Below are 17,432 nucleotides of genomic sequence, written 5' to 3' on the forward strand. Positions count from 1 at the left end.
ACAAACACGGTGATATTTAATTTGCAAAGTGGTGAAATAAACGAAAGGAAGCGATGTCCCGGTGGGCGAGTCCAGAGCTTTTGCAAAGTGTTTGCTGTTTATAAGCTCAGTCTTGGAACGCAGCATGTACACGTACGTATACCTTTTTGTCGTGTACTGCGCCCGCCGAGAAACTGGCAATATTTTAGGCAAGATCCATCGCGAACACCTCGACACAGAAGGCGATCAAGGGCGGCCTTGTTATGCGCGGCCACAACTTGCTCTTGGGCAAGGGAATGAGGGATCATAGTCAGCCATTGAACGGTAATCAAGTAAAGTGGTCCAGCAACTGTCTTACGACATGTCCGGCAGCCATTTCCACGTCCCCGGTCTGCGGCGGAGGTGCGGGCTCGTTCGGCGTGACCAATGCTCCTGGGACCATCAGGGCGACAGGCGTCGACGTCCTGACAATACGCGACCGACGGGACTTTCGGGTCCTCGGTCGCCCCTCCCGGTCGCTTCGCCGCTCTCGGCTCCTCGGACGAGCGGAAGACGCCGGCGGGTTCCCTTCAAATCTCTCTGCCTGCCGTAGTGCAACCGCGGTAGATGGAGAGCTCAATGTATCAATATCAACGTAGCAGTTGATCGAATGGGAAGTTACTCGCATATTCAACTAAACAAGTATACTAATTTAAGAACGCAAAGTGATTTGAATAATACACCACCATTCATTGCAATGTCTCTCAATAATAACCCTCATGTGCAGCTGCTGAAACCCAGGACCACTTCAATTATTAAGGCGAAAGCCTTAGACGCCTCATCGAACAGGAAAAGTGACCGTTGGCTTCAACACGAGTGATGCAAGAAATCGTTATCATGTGATGACGTAATAGTGACCTCACGTTATGACGTCATCGCATGACATCGTCGCTTCGTCATAGGTGGGCCGATCTCGGAGACACGTGAGGTGCAGAAAGCTTGCAATGCCTCCGGTTTCAGAGGCAGTGCAAAACCACGATAGCTGCAGAAAGCTTTCAGGGGCGGGGGGATCAAAACAACCGACTGAGATGGAAAAAAAAATCTCCGCATCTTCACTAATGTGAATCGTGACGAGTGGCGAAGCACTGGGTATCGTGTCACCGTACGTCACCCGCGCGTTGCCACTGCGAATGTAAATTGATTGACATAAAGTGTATATATATACAAATCTATTTATTTAATTCCTCTTTATAGGGGTCATGAACCACTTTTCCAAGTAATGATCTAATGACCTCAGTATCGGAGTTTACTGCCTCCCGAATCGATTGCCGCAAAAATTTCTCGAATCCGTCAAGAATTAGCGGAGTTACGGGGGTTTGGTGCACGCTCTCAACGCTTTCTCTCTTTTCTCGTGCCGACGAGCGCACTGGAAGCTACACAGGGAGGGATGACACGGGGGAAAGAAGAAATTTTTAAAAAATAACAGTCCTTAATTGTCAGCCGCGTTCTTACTCCGCTCTGGGATTTTTAAATGCTAGGCATTTCTTAGCGAACCTTTGGCACATTCAGCGTTTTTATCTACGAATCTATCTACCTAGCCACCTACGCCGAGGTGCTCTCATGATCGCCTCCTTAACTTGGTGTAGACCAAGATCGGCATGGGAGGGTAAGAGGATTTGACGGATATGGCTGTCGTATCATGACATGAATAACAGGAAAATCCTGTCGCGTAGGTCGTCAAACCCTTTCCTCCAGACACGTGTGGCACATAGCCGTTTACCACTGGCCGTGGTGTACGGGTATGCGCCACATGTGATTGACGGTTTATATCTACCCAGGAACGGCGAAAACAGACATTGGTACTTTAAATGCGAGAGCGTTAAGAAAAACCGACATCGGGAGCGTTGACCCGACGAATGGAAACAATAAATATTAAGATCACAGCAGGAATGTAACCTAAGCATTCTGCGTGGCAATCAAGTATTCTACCACAGAGGTACGTCGGGTATATAGACTGGTTTGAAAAAAGAGCCTGTGCAGGCGGAATTTCGGTGCAACGTCAAGTGTGGTTGTGGTGCTGGCTATCTAATTTTGCAAGAAAGCAATGCACAGTACGTATGTACTCCTACGATACAGGCGTCATATCAGATTAACGTCTGCGGTTCCAGTGTTGGCTCCGCTTTTATAGCAGTGTAATAAACATTACATTTGTATTCCTCTGTTTCAGCAAGCTATACTGAAGCATTGCTCGACCCAGAGGAATACATTAACGAAAGTTACGTATCATATCCACATGGTTGTACCATAATGTGCAGTTAGTTTCGATAATACTGACCTATGTACTCTTACGTGAGGGCTGGCGTTACGCTGCACCATAGGTTACCCTTTAAACGCCAGTGTTGTCGACGTGCCTGGTAAGCCCACGATGTGGACACAGCTACTGCACTTACAAAAACACGTTGATCCACCTCGTAACGCTTGGCTCAAAGCCATAAAATACAGCATAGAAGTACTCGCTGACTGCTTCGCATGAAACAGATTTCCACAACGCGTGGGATCTGCCCAATTTTTTTCCGGTTGATTTCTTTTGAAATGTGGTGAAGCCTGATTTTACAGCGAAAGCTGTTATCAGATCACAACGGCTGTGGGGTGGTTGTCCGTTGCCGCCGCCGGTGTCCGTAACTACTATCGCGAGAAATAAGAAAAATGAAATAAATAAAAAATAAACAGGCTCATATGGGATTTGAACCCCGGTCCTCTCCATGGGAGTCGAGTATTCTACCACAGAGCCACGCTAGTGACTGGAACTCTTTTGCATAAACATCCTTACAGGCGTCATGTCGGGCATGGAATTGCGTTAAATGTGTAATATAGCGTGTCAGAAGAGTAAAATAACCACCAGGCGTCACATGATGCTAATTACGCAGCGAGTGACCGGATCGTTAATTGCTTCAAATCTATTACAAAAGGCTCAGCCATAATTCTTCATCCAGCAACCACAGGAAGCATCAACAAAGTTCACATAATGCCTTACAGATGTGTAGCGGGTACCTCGCTTACCGCAGAAAGACGAATAATGGCATAGTGATTGCTTCCGTACTTCACAAAAATTATGATTTGCGGCGTAGTGGGTACCTTGCAAGTGTACTTCCCCCAAGAGAGTTTAGAACGGGATCTAGAAAGGCCGCTCTTCCAGCTTTCGCTGTGACTGTGCTGCGCGCAGGCCCGGCGTTTTTTATGTACAGCTTGGCAGTCTTCGACAAATTGTAAATGTGGTTATCGAGTGGATCGCAGTCCAAAAAATAATACATCCACAACACTCGCTTGTCATAAAAAGAATGGAGAAATTCGCCATCTGTGGAACTTCCGCGCGGGCTCAAGCGACGACCCACACGTTTTCTGCCTGGAGCAATATGGCGGTCGTCGGCATCAGCGGCGGTGCGCCGCCTCCACTCCAGAAGTTTTTTTTCAACCTCCTTGGTCATGAAACGCGATCGCTCTCCCGCTGTGATTCGCATGCGCGAGTGCGGCTACCGTGTAAATTTAGCAGACTGAGCAGTGCGGCGCGGGCAAGCGGCGGCACCCCGTGGCAAGAAGCGCATCTCATCCGACTATCGGCCAATAAGCATGCTATGTCTCCTGCGACGTAAACAGGCAGATCCGCGACGTCAACGTGCAGACGCCTCGCCCACCGACGAGAGTGAGAACCGGCCTCTGTTTGAAAAGAGGGCGCCTGAGGAAACGGCAACTTCGCGCTTCGCTTGTGGCCTTTACGCGGTGCGCACGACTGTAATATTTTGCAGAGCAGTTTATAGCCGTGTCAGCTTTCCGCAGGATGTGTTTTTTCAACAAGCCCAAGGGGTGCTTCATGACCCCTTTAATGCTTTTCTACCGTGTGTTCAAAGTTAAGATTTATGGTTTTCTCAAAATTCAGCACTGGGAGGTACGTGAAAACCACCTTTGCAGATAAGATTTTTACGCATGCAAGACGGCGAGGATAGGCGCAATGTTCTTCCCTGATGTGACGAGCAGTCATTGCTTGTTATCGCCAGCCGGTAACGAAAGGGTAACCGTTATCATTTTTGCCGATGCCTTCGACCATTTGTCAGATTAAACGCCGAACGCAACTGCTCATGCCGCGGCACATCGGGGAGGAGCTTTGCGTTAGTGCTCACCGACTTGCGTGCGTAATCATGCAAACCGCAATTAAACTTTGCAGCGGGATATCTCAGGGCACAGACATGCTAGAAGAATTCTTCCAAGTGGAACTGTGTAGAAATGCGATGGCGTCCAACTTTTCAATACATACATGCCCGCTTACTGCAATCATTAAAAAGTGCATGATTCGATCTTAGTTAACTGGGCGGCTGACAGCTTATTGTCTTACTTTGTGTCCCCCTGGATAAAAACTTATCTGCAAAGGTGGTTTTCACGTATACCTCCCAGTGCTGAATTTTGAGAAAACCATAAAGCTTAATTTTGACCACCCTATATTTTAATCCTCTTGTTATAATTCGTATATCGTCTTGAGTTCTGGATTCCGTTTTCCCTTCATTATTACTGCTTTGTGGTCTGTGAAATGGAGAGCCAATGGTTCTTCGAGTGGATCTAATCTAAAGTTGGCAAAGACAAGGTCTATGCATGTTCCTCGGGTGATTGTTTCCAGTCATATGAAATGCATCGCAGAGCGTATCGAGACATCATACACTGCATAACCCAGTCGCTGTCGATAATGTCTACGTTAAAGTCGCCGACTAGTATAAAGGGATTGTGCTTGTACTTTGTTTCGTAATCGTAATCGCAACATATACACATATGTTTGCCCTTTGAGGAGGAAACGCCGCGGACTTCTAAAGATGTCTCCGACCCAAGCTCTTATGAAAGCATTTCTTCAGGGTTTCTCGTTGAAGACAAACTGTCAGGCACGACACCTTCCACATCCCACTGTGCACATCCTTCAGAATTGTGGTAGCCAGATTTGTTGATTTCGGGAACATAGTGCCTTTAATTATTATTCGATGTCATTTCTATTAAGGTGTTTCAGGAGTGTTATGAGTGCTGCATATGACTTTTGTCTGAGACTTTATAATCGTAATCGCAACATGCGCACATATGTTTCGACTATAGCAATGGTTTTCTGTATACCGTGACAGCGGACAGTGAGAGTCGACGACAGAGCTAGGTCCTAAGGTGCTTCGCCCCTAAAAATAGGAGAGTGCTTTCGCCTTCCAGTCATTTTAGGCGAATGCGTAAAAGACCGCGCCAGTTTTTTATTGTCTAACCTTTTCAAAGACCACTCGCTCGCGCCGTCAGATAATCAGCTGAAGACTCTGAACTGTACCACAGACTACTTCGGTCGGATATGCATGGCTTGAATGAAAGTGTGTGGAATATGCACAAGGGATTTTCAAAAGACGGAACAAAACAGTGTACTGCACATCTCGGCAATTTAATGCGTGTCTGTCTTGCTGAGGCTGTCCCCGATTGTAGATAACTTGATGCATTACCAATTGTCTTCAAGTGTTGCTGTGTGTAACATACTGCGGAAATTTGGATGCACTCAGACATAACCAAGTACAGTTGAAAAACGGGCCATCACTTGCCGTCTGATTCAGCTAGAGAAGATATCTTCTGTAGAAATAGAATTTCTTCCTCGTGTAATTCAATTGGTGTTCGGCTAACATAGTCTTTCGTTTTCTTGGTATATACAATAAAATTCGACCACTTCTTGAGGAGCCGATAATACACGGTGGTTAACTATAACAAGCCTAAAATTAGCCGAGCTTCATTTCAACTAAAAAGTGTCAGTGAAGAGAAGTTTATCAGTCTGAGAGCATGATATACACCGGCAATAGTAGTACGTCAGTATAATCAAATAATTTCCGTTAAGTTATCCTCGAATAAACTTTCCTTCACTGACACTTTTTAGTTGAAACGAAACTCGGCTAATTTTATGCTATATAGTTACAGTTAACCACCGTGTATTGAGCACTCTACAACGTGAGAGCTTCCTCAATTGGCAAAAGCGGCTGCCAGATCTTAACTATATATACTATGCTAATACGTTGCAACATTATGCTTCGAGTTTTAAGCGCTTTGGCTACATAAAACAAATTTTATACGCGGCTATTTATGCTGTTCGTAAACAGGGGCCGCCCCGCCACGGTGGTCTAGTGGTTATGGCACTCGACTGCTGACCCGAAGGTCGCGGGATCGAATCCCGGCCGCGGCGGCTGCATTTTCGGTGGAGGCGAAAATGTTTGAGGCCCGTGTACTTAGATTTAGGTGCACGTTAAAGAACCCCAGGTGGTCGAAATTTCCGGAGCCCTCCACTACGGCGTCTCTCATAATCATATGGTGGTTTTGGGACGTTAAACCCCAGATATTATTATTATTAAACAGGGGCCGAATCCACAAATAGTTATTACGCTATAATTGTTCGTACGAGACACATTCAGCCAGTCTTCATGCTGACATATTATACATTAGCGAAGCTGACTGGCCAACGGAAAACAAGCACTTATGAACTCCCAGATTCTCAACAACCTTTGTTTTTCTTCTTTTTCTTTTGACTGACGTCTATTCCCGCGGAATCCTCCACAGGAGCTCACCTTGCGGGCAGCGCGGCGCCCGCTGCCAGCCTTGACCGCGATATCACCCATCTCTACGGGCGGGGGAAGTGCGCTCTTCGAAGGCGTCTCCTGCGGGTCCAGAATCTGTGCGGGTCTGGACGGAGGTTCGACTGCCTCTGCGGGTGAGACCTCCTCCCGGGTGGACGTTGCGACAGGGAGGTCTTCATCGGCTGCTGTCGTGACACGCGAGTCCTCGGATTGTCTGGCGGCTACTTCGGCAGAATCGCCGCCAATGGTCGCCTCTTCGACGCTCTGCACTTGACCCATTTCCTGACGGTGTGATCCACCTTCGGCTTCTTTTTCATCAGTCGTGTCAACTGCGTGTTTTTTGGTTGCTTACACTTTGGAGCTTACCCGCTACGGCGCATTAAAGAGTAGAGTGGGTGTGTGTCTGGTATCCGTGGCACACAACCACGCTGGGGGATTGGCCAAGAATCGGGTAGTTTAAAAAGAAAAGTCTTAAATTGAAAGTCATATTTTCTGTACTAAAAATGAAGAAATAAACATTAAACAAAAATGAAGATATTAAGAATATATAAATAGCAAAATGCATGAATACGTAAATTGGAAAATAGGAAATTTTTTGCGCTACCTGCTCCAGTATGCTATCGTACAAACTCGCCCAGATTTCAGTTCTCGTAAGGAAAATGCGGTTATAAGTAATGAAACGGAGAATGTTAACTAAAAAAGAAAGCAATTTGGAAAAGAGAAAATCAGGAGTACAGATTGATTCTATAGCCTAACTCTTTTACGAGACATAGATCGGTCGTATATCACATTGAGATATTTTACAATCTCAACTTGTGGAATATTCTCGACATTATAAGAAAGCGAAATATCAATAGGGTCTTTCAATAGAAATGTTCGTACAGAGCACTTGGTGCCATCAAGCCAACTTTCTACAGCTGATAAGTATGCCTGGAATGTGTGGAATTGATTGTGAATATCATATGCCGATGTTAAAAAAAGGCAATGTCATCAGCATATACACATGCATGCGTCCTCGTGTTGTGGAATAGAACTCATTAAGATATTAAATTAGACGAGGGAAAGGATTGCCCCTTGTGGAACGCCTCTTGTTTCCGCCTATATACGTAGAAGAATAAATGCCGCTTTGGAAGCAATAAAACGTTGACATTCACAAGAACTCCTCAATCCATGTCTGAATACACTTGGGAAAGTTGAGGTTATGAAACTATTAACTAAAACTATGTGCTCAACTCTGTCATATGTTTTGCGATGTCTAGCGTGAATAACGCAGTATATTTTCTTACACGCCTATAGCTCATTGAATGCGGCTTTAAAGGTCTATCCCGCAGTTAAATACAGAAAGGAAGAGAAAGATTACAAGAAGTATAAGGTATGTTGAGATGGGAATCCCGCACATAACATTGTTCATGTTTTGGCACACGGAATCACGGAGGCTGTGGTCTTGGTGACTAATTTTTTTTTATTTTTGTAGTTTTCTATTTTTGAAAGTTTCATCCACTTGTAATAAAATTGATTGTGGGTGCCTTTCTGACCAAAAAGCTGAGCCTTTGGAACTTTTGTATTTTTCGATTTTTGAAAGCTTCATCCACTTGTAATGAAATTGAATGTGGGTGCCTTTCTGACCAAAAAGGTAAGGCTATATAGCCTTTGGAAATTTTGTATTTTTCGATTTTTGAAAGCTTCATTGTAATAAATTTGAGTGTGGATGCATTTCTGACTAAAAAGGTATCGCCTTTGGAAATCTCGTATTTTTCAATTTTTGAAATTTCATCCACTTTTAATAAAATGGATTGGGGGTGCATTTCTAGCAAATGGTGACCATATATGCCTTTGGAAATTTTGTATTTTTCAATTTTGAAAGTTTTATTCAGGTTTAATCGATTGTGGGTGCGTTTCTGACCAAAAAGGTAAGCCTATAGCGGTGGTCTCAAACTCACCTCAGCTAGCGGGCCGCATTTACGAAATTTAGACACGCGAGGGTCAGGACAGTGAAGAAGGTGAAAGCGGGGGTAGGGGAAGGAGGAGGGCCTGACCGAAATGTCAGCCAAATCTCCCTCAGATGTGACCCTCGGACGTGATATGATATGGGATGTCCTTCCCCATGTCAAATATATGGGTCATTTGCGTAGGGGATTTGACATCAGGATTCGAAAACATCGTTACCGATCTGGATGCCTGTTCTGATATATATATATATATATATATATATATATATATATATATATATATATATATATATATATATATATATATATATATATATATAGAGAGAGAGAGAGAGAGAGAGAGAGAGAGAGAGAGAGAGAGAGAGAAAGGGGGGTTTGTTCCACGGTTATGATTCGACGCATGGTGACCGCATGGGTTGCGGTTTTTCTTGTGTAATTAATAAAATAAAAATATATATGGGACGAAGACATTCATATCCGTGCCGGGCAGCTAGAAAGAGGCCCGCGGACCGCGTGTTTGAGACACCTGCTCTACTAGAACGCTGTTTTCGGGCGGCACCGGAATGGCGTCCTTCATCTTCCCAGCGTTCGTCAGCGTATCGAACGGCCCCACAGTGGGTGCATCTTGCCACCACCGAAACGCGGGTTCAAGATTACACTTGTGCAGTTTACACTCTTCTGATGTGTGCAATGGAAGCGCGAATTAGTAGCCCATGCAAAAAAGAAGAAAATGTGGCCCTGTGGGTAAGACACTCGCCTACGGAACGCGGGTGCTGGTTTCAAGACCAGCACCGGCAAGAAAATTTATTTTGTTTAAGATTTATTTCCTTATAGCGATAATTGCTTTACGTGACAGAGAGACGAATGTATTGACAGCTTTCTCGTTGGGTCAGCAAATAAATGGTTAAGCATTTTAAAGTATTCTCATAATCTGTTTGTATCGCCAGTACAAAACATTCATATGGTTCAGATGTATTCCTCTTCTGCTCGCGCGGGCGTTTATCCCAGTCGCTAAGGCACTCGGCAGCTGAGCGTGGGGTCGTAGGTTCGAAACTTGGCACCGCGAAAAACGTTGATTTTTTGTTTTACACATTTATTTCTTTATAGCGATTCGTCTTAGGTGAAAGAAAGACGGACGGGTGGACCGACACATAGGTTTCTCGTTGAGTCGGTAAAAATGCTTGCGCACTTAAAAAATTTGCCCATTGCGCTCGATTTTTTAATATATATATAGCAGCATCGAAACTGCCTTCGATGTGTGCTGGATGCTGACGATGTGAACTTCAGAGCTACGCAGTAAAACGACAAACCGTACCTTAATGTCCTCAGCGCAACGAATGTACGTGATAATGAGCACAATTCTTTTAATAAAGCAAGCCTCTGTATACCTCCCTGAGGTTTCCGGTTTGGTGCACCTGCTTGGGGGGGTCAATTCTCATGTATTTCAATAGGTTCCTTCTCAAGTAGTTCCCACGATGCGTTTGTTTCACCGCAAGAGTTGTCGAAAAGCGGTCGAAAAAGTTGAGGCCCTTATCATCCATGATAAGGCTCAACTTTTGTCTGACGTCACACCTGGCAGCGATGGACCTTCTGTGCGTATAAGAGCCTTCCGAGCTAAAAATTCCCCTAATGCGCTTGTTTCACTGCAATAGATGTCGAAAAGCCGTCTAAAAAGTTGGGGCCCTTATCATTCATGATAAGACTCAACTTTTGTCTGACGTCAGACCTGGCAGCGATGGACCTTCTTTGCGTATAAGAGCCTTCCGAGCTAAAAATTCCCCCAATGCGCTTGTTTCACTGCAATAGATATCGAAAAGCGGTCTAAAAAGTTGGGGCCCTTATCATTCATGAAAAGACTCAACTTTTGTCTGACGTCAGACCTGGCAGCGATGTACCTTCTGTGCGTATAAGAGCCTTCCGAGCTAAAAATTCCCCTAATGCGCTTGTTTCACTGCAATAGTTGTCGAAAAGCGGTCTAAAAAGTTGGGGCCCTTATCATTCATGATAAGACTCAACTTTTGTCTGACGTCAGACCTGGCAGCGATGGACCTTCTTTGCGTATAAGAGCCTTCCGAGCTAAAAATTCCCCTAATGCGCTTGTTTCACTGCAATAGTTGTCGAAAAGCGGTCTAAAAAGTTGGGGCCCTTATCATTCATGATAAGACTCAACTTTTGTCTGACGTCAGACCTGGCAGCGATGGACCTTCTGTGCGTATAAGAGCCTTCCGAGCTAAAAATTCCCCCAATGCGCTTGTTTCACTGCAATAGATATCGAAAAGCGGTCTAAAAAGTTGGGGCCCTTATCATTCATGAAAAGACTCAACTTTTGTCTGACGTCAGACCTGGCAGCGATGGACCTTCTGTGCGTATAAGAGCCTTCCGAGCTAAAAATTCCCCTAATGCGCTTGTTTCACTGCAATAGATGTCGAAAAGCGGTCTAAAAAGTTGGGGCCCTTATCATTCATGATAAGACTCAACTTTTGTCTGACGTCAGACCTGGCAGCGATGGACCTTCTTTGCGTATAAGAGCCTTCCGAGCTAAAAATTCCCCCAATGCGCTTGTTTCACTGCAATAGATATCGAAAAGCGGTCTAAAAAGTTGGGGCCCTTATCATTCATGAAAAGACTCAACTTTTGTCTGACGTCAGACCTGGCAGCGATGGACCTTCTGTGCGTATAAGAGCCTTCCGAGCTAAAAATTCCCCTAATGCGCTTGTTTCACTGCAATAGATGTCGAAAAGCGGTCTAAAAAGTTGGGGCCCTTATCATTCATGAAAAGACTCAACTTTTGTCTGACGTCAGACCTGGCAGCGATGGACCTTCTGTGCGTATAAGAGCCTTCCGAGCTAAAAATTCCCCTAATGCGCTTGTTTCACTGCAATAGATGTCGAAAAGCGGTCTAAAAAGTTGGGGCCCTTATCATTCATGAAAAGACTCAACTTTTGTCTGACGTCAGACCTGGCAGCGATGGACCTTCTGTGCGTATAAGAGCCTTCCGAGCTAAAAATTCCCCTAATGCGCTTGTTTCACTGCAATAGATGTCGAAAAGCGGTCTAAAAAGTTGGGGCCCTTATCATTCATGAAAAGACTCAACTTTTGTCTGACGTCAGACCTGGCAGCGATGGACCTTCTGTGCGTATAAGAGCCTTCCGAGCTAAAAATTCCCCTAATGCGCTTGTTTCACTGCAATAGATGTCGAAAAGCGGTCTAAAAAGTTGGGGCCCTTATCATTCATGAAAAGACTCAACTTTTGTCTGACGTCAGACCTGGCAGCGATGGACCTTCTGTGCGTATAAGAGCCTTCCGAGCTAAAAATTCCCCTAATGCGCTTGTTTCACTGCAATAGATGTCGAAAAGCGGTCTAAAAAGTTGGGGCCCTTATCATTCATGAAAAGACTCAACTTTTGTCTGACGTCAGACCTGGCAGCGATGGACCTTCTTTGCGTATAAGAGCCTTCCGAGCTAAAAATTCCCCTAATGCGCTTGTTTCACTGCAATAGATGTCGAAAAGCGGTCTAAAAAGTTGGGGCCCTTATCATTCATGAAAAGACTCAACTTTTGTCTGACGTCAGACCTGGCAGCGATGGACCTTCTGTGCGTATAAGAGCCTTCCGAGCTAAAAATTCCCCTAATGCGCTTGTTTCACTGCAATAGATGTCGAAAAGCGGTCTAAAAAGTTGGGGCCCTTATCATTCATGAAAAGACTCAACTTTTGTCTGACGTCAGACCTGGCAGCGATGGACCTTCTTTGCGTATAAGAGCCTTCCGAGCTAAAAATTCCCCTAATGCGCTTGTTTCACTGCAATAGATGTCGAAAAGCGGTCTAAAAAGTTGGGGCCCTTATCATTCATGAAAAGACTCAACTTTTGTCTGACGTCAGACCTGGCAGAGATGGACCTTCTGTGCGTATAAGAGCCTTCCGAGCTAAAAATTCCCCTAATGCGCTTGTTTCACTGCAATAGATGTCGAAAAGCGGTCTAAAAAGTTGGGGCCCTTATCATTCATGATAAGACTCAACTTCGTCAGACCTGGCAGCGATGGACCTTCTTTGCGTATAAGAGCCTTCCGAGCTAAAAATTCCCCCAATGCGCTTGTTTCACTGCAATAGATATCGAAAAGCGGTCGAAAAAGTTGGGGCCCTTATCATCCATGATAAGGCTCAACTTTTGTCTGACGTCACACTGAGCAGCGACGGACCTTCTGTGCGCATAAAAGCCTTCCGAGCTAAAGGTTCCCCTGATGCATTTGCTTCACCGCAATAGATGCCGAAAAGCGGTGGAAAAAGGTGAGGCCCTTATTGTCCATGGATGGCAAGGCTCAGCCTTTGAGAACTGGCCAAGCCGGTGCACCAAGCTATAAATACCAGGAAGGGAAGTATGAAGAGGTTTGCTTCATTAAAGGAAGGTTGCTCATTATCACGTATAGGTTCGTTTCAATGAGTACACTGCAGTATAAGGTTTGTCGTTTTACTGCGAAGTTGCACCATTTTCTTATAGCATGAGCAACAAGCGCACATTGGAGACAGTTGCGATGTTGCCAAACATAATCGAGCGCTAGGAGGAAATTTTTTGAAGTGCTGAAATATTTCTACGCCGACTGGACGAAAAAACTGCGCCTGTCCGTCCGTCTCTCTGTTCGTAAGACGAATCACTGTAAAGAAATAAAAAGTTCATACTTTCTTGGTGGCGTTGGGCTTCGAACCTAGGGCCTCATGCACTAAAAGCGGGCGTCCTACCCAGTCGGCTAAACACAAACGCTTCCACAGCGCAGATATATCTGAACCATATAAATGTGTTGTACCAGTGATTTTTTAAAGGTAAAAGAAGAAAATTTTTTATGAAGGCTTCTTTGAATTTCGTGATAGTGGAATCAAAGCCTTCTCTGTGACAGGATTGACAGCCGACATGTGTCAGCGTGGGTTCATGCGAAAAAGGAGCGGACAAGTTTCCGATGAGCGAGTGACGTTTATTGCCACATGTTCATCGTTGCGTGGCCGGTCCCGATAAGCCACGGGCAGGCAGCGGCGCGTGTCTTTTATTTGTTTCGCGCGCCTGCGCATTATCGACTCTACGATCAACTGCGGCGCTCGGCCGGACACCACAACATGGAGTATTGTACGCACCACGAAAATTCCAACATTGCGAGAATTTAATGCCAAACACGTGCGTTTCGGTTGTCGCGGGATACGCTTTCCGTGGCGCTGTTCCTGGCTCTGACGAAGGTTCCAAAGAAGACGAAGACGAAGACGCTGTGATCCAGAAGTCAGAAGCGAGCCAAAAGGCAGGGCGGGGTACAAGTACAGCGAACGAGGCGTAGCGTTGCGACGCGATCGACTGCTGGTTGCGTTCTATCTGTTTGGTGGCTAAGAATCGGGTAGCTTAATATCTTTTGTTTCCATCGAGTATTTACTTTCACCTGTGTTAGATCTATTTTCAGGGATCGTCCAGTGATCGCAACAATGTCCAGGAACTCTCCTGGGCAAGGCAGTTCGGCATGGTCAGCCTCTCTTCGAGCGGATGATATACCTCTTGATCTCTTTCTACGCAGCGGTGTGAGCAGCATTCCCGTTGCGCTGGTGCCCTTGGGTAGTGGTTCAATCCGGTTGAACAACCCTAAGGCGATTCAGGAGCAACTTCGTGCGGTAACTTCTCAGTATCAGAGCATCACCGATGTGCGACAGTTCGGCCGCGGAGGTATTGTATGCAGATCACCGGACAAAGATTGTGTAGCGGATCTACTGAAATGCTCGTCATTTGCCTCTATCCCGGTGAGTGCATACATTCCACCCCATCTCGCATGCACCAAAGGTGTAGTACGTGGAGTTGACTCACAACTAAGCCCTTCTGAGACACTCGAGAAACTCTCAATGGCCGGAGTAATAGCTATCTACCGGTGCAATCGCGTGGTAGACAACGTGAGAGTACCCACAGAGTCGGTGATTGCAACCTTCGCCGGTACATCATGTCCATCGGAAATAAAAGCTTGGCCTCTAATCTTCAGGGTTGAACCGTTAACATCGCGTCCCCTGCAGTGTAGAAATTGTTGGCGTTTTGGCCATAGTGCTGGTGGGTGTAAATCTGGAATACGGTGTTGCATATGTGGCGAGGGTCACACACACTCTGACTGTACTGCCCAAGATGAGAAGTGCTGCCTATGTGAGGGCGCTCATAGAGCGGACTATTCTAGCTGTCCCGTTCATTTTCAAGAGAAGCAACTACTGGAAGTAATGGACAGAAGACGATGTTCTAGGAGAGAAGCAATGGCAGTTATTAAGGAAAGGACACAAGGTTATGCTGGGATTACCGCTCGGCAAAATACGATGACAGATGCAAATATCGCACAAACAATAGAGACCGCAGTGGAAAAGGCAATGTCTAAAGCAATGGATAGGTTATTTACCAGCCTCTCGGAATGCTTGTATCAGATAATGAATACTCACCTCACTCAGCTGATAAATAACGCAACAGCTCCTCCCCAGAAAAGTACTTCGCAGTCCGCTCAGCAGGAAGCCAGATGCGGCATGAATGAAGAAAGGCAGCCTCTCGATGACTTCCGGGAGATGAATAACTCTACAGGGAGCGAGGGCCGTCTCCACACCCTAGATCGGAGTGTGAATACTGACATTGAAATAGATTCGCGGGCTCAGAAACGTAGCCGATCCCCCCTAAACCCATCGTCTTCCTTGTCGCCTGAGATTAAAACGAAGAAGGCTCCGCCTAGCAAAGTCATAAAGGAAAGCATCCTTGAGAAGATTGTCTCTACGGTTGGTATATCCAATCATTGAGCCTTTGAAAGTTTTACAGTGGAATTGTCGTTCAATTTTTTCAGCTTCTACAGATTTATCGTGTCTCATTGTTGAAAAAAATCCAGATATAATATTATTACAAGAAACTTGGTTAGGTCCAGATCAGCATTACCATTTAAAAAACTACCGATCATTTCGCCTTGACCGAAGGTCAAAAGGGGGTGGGTTACTTACGTTAATTTCAAACAGATTTTGCCACAAGGCGCAAATAGCGCTTCAGCTTCTGTCGTCGGAACACGAAATTCTTGTAATTGCATTGAGCCTTCCTTCATGTAGAACATTTTACATAGCAAATGTATATTATCCGTCAGGGGTTAACGACACAAACCCTTTGGATAGTGTAATATCTGTCAGCGGTAATAATGTCCTATTGGCGGGTGACTTCAACTCCCATCATATAACATGGGGTTTAAGGACAGACTCGTGTGGCACTCGGTTATGGGATTGGTCTCAGGGTAATAGTCTGACTTGTCACAACTCAGGCATCCCTACTTTTATCAGAGGGATGGCTGCCTCTTCTCTAGATTTGACTTTCTCGGGATCAGGCCTTTGTATTTCATCTTGGTTGACTGTTGATTCTGCTACTAACAGTGATCACATTCCGGTGATATTTAAGATTATATGTCCGATAATATCAGCCATTTCTAGAAGACTCACGTGCATAAATTACAGTACTTTTAAAAAGAGCTTGCGATGCTCCATGGCATCTCTGTCAGAAGCAACGTCAAAACAAAAAGCATTGAGCATTTGTTCTGTTTTACAGGAGTCGCGTAGAAAAGCGGAATTTGAGGTGCACTCAGTTGAACAAAAGTCGATGTCGCGTTGGTGGAATTACGACTGCACTCGGGATTACAGGCGTAGAAAAGCCGCCTGGAAGAAGCTACTACACAATCAATGCCCTAAAAACTGGTCAGATTATAAATTCATTGCAGGTACATTTAAACGTACAGTCGCGAAAGCGAAGGTGGAGTATGACCAAAAGCATTTTGAATTTCTTTCGAAATCAAATAACAAAAGAGCACTATTTGGATTTCTCAGACATAAGAAACTAATTCCTCAATCAGTAAATATTGAATCCATAATTTTATCGCCACAGGAATTGACGCAATCATTGGAGAGCATAGCGCAAGGTTTGGAAAAGCGCTTTGCGGCTAAGGTTCATCCCCCTCCAATAATGCCGAAATCAGGTGAAAGTTTTACTGAAATATCTATGGAGGAATTATCAGAGGTGATAAGGAAACTTCCCGCTGCTGCTCCAGGCCCCGATGGAGTCACGTCGGCAATGTTAAAAATTTTATTCAAAGAGTCACGGGAAGATGTCCTTAATATAGTAAATTATTCCATAAAAGAAGCTTGGATTCCAACTGAATGGAAAATCGCCAAAATTATACCTGTTCTTAAAAAACCAGGAGAAGGATATGTGTTAGACAATATCAGGCCAATTGCATTAACGTCAAATTTTGTCAAGGTAATAGAAAGAGCATTGCTCATTCGGATAGTGAAGTTTGTGGACGGAGAAATGATCCTTCGTCCATGTCAAATTGGATTCAGGCAGGGATGTTCAATATGGCAAGCGCATATTGACCTCGAAAGTCGGATACATCTGGCGCGGCGACAAGGACAGTATGCAGCTTTAGTTACTCTGGACATTACGAAAGCGTACGATAGTGTTGAACACAGCGTGTTAATTAGTCGTCTGAGAGAAATCAACTTCCCACATTATTTAGAAGCGTGGATCACGGAATTTCTTGGTAATAGGAAATTTTATTGTTCCCAGAACGGAGTTTCATCAAGTAATTATAAACAGGCAAAAGGAGTACCCCAAGGGGCTGTTCTGTCACCGGTCTTATTCAATATTTTATTAAGCTCGATTCCATGTAACGACAACGTACACACGTACGTCTATGCGGATGACATAGCGTTCTTTTCATCAGCTAATGACATTCACGCTCTCTATCAAAACCTGCAAATGTACTTATCTGAAATAGAACATTGGCTTGACGCTATTCATCTTTCTCTAAACGTGAACAAGTGTGCGGTATTAGTATTCCCTATAAAAGACCCAGTGCATTTATCTCTATCATACAAGCTTGACATCAT

The sequence above is a fragment of the Rhipicephalus sanguineus genome, chromosome 2 (assembly GCF_013339695.2).
Source record: "Rhipicephalus sanguineus isolate Rsan-2018 chromosome 2, BIME_Rsan_1.4, whole genome shotgun sequence".
In the NCBI taxonomy this organism is placed as follows: domain Eukaryota; kingdom Metazoa; phylum Arthropoda; class Arachnida; order Ixodida; family Ixodidae; genus Rhipicephalus; species Rhipicephalus sanguineus.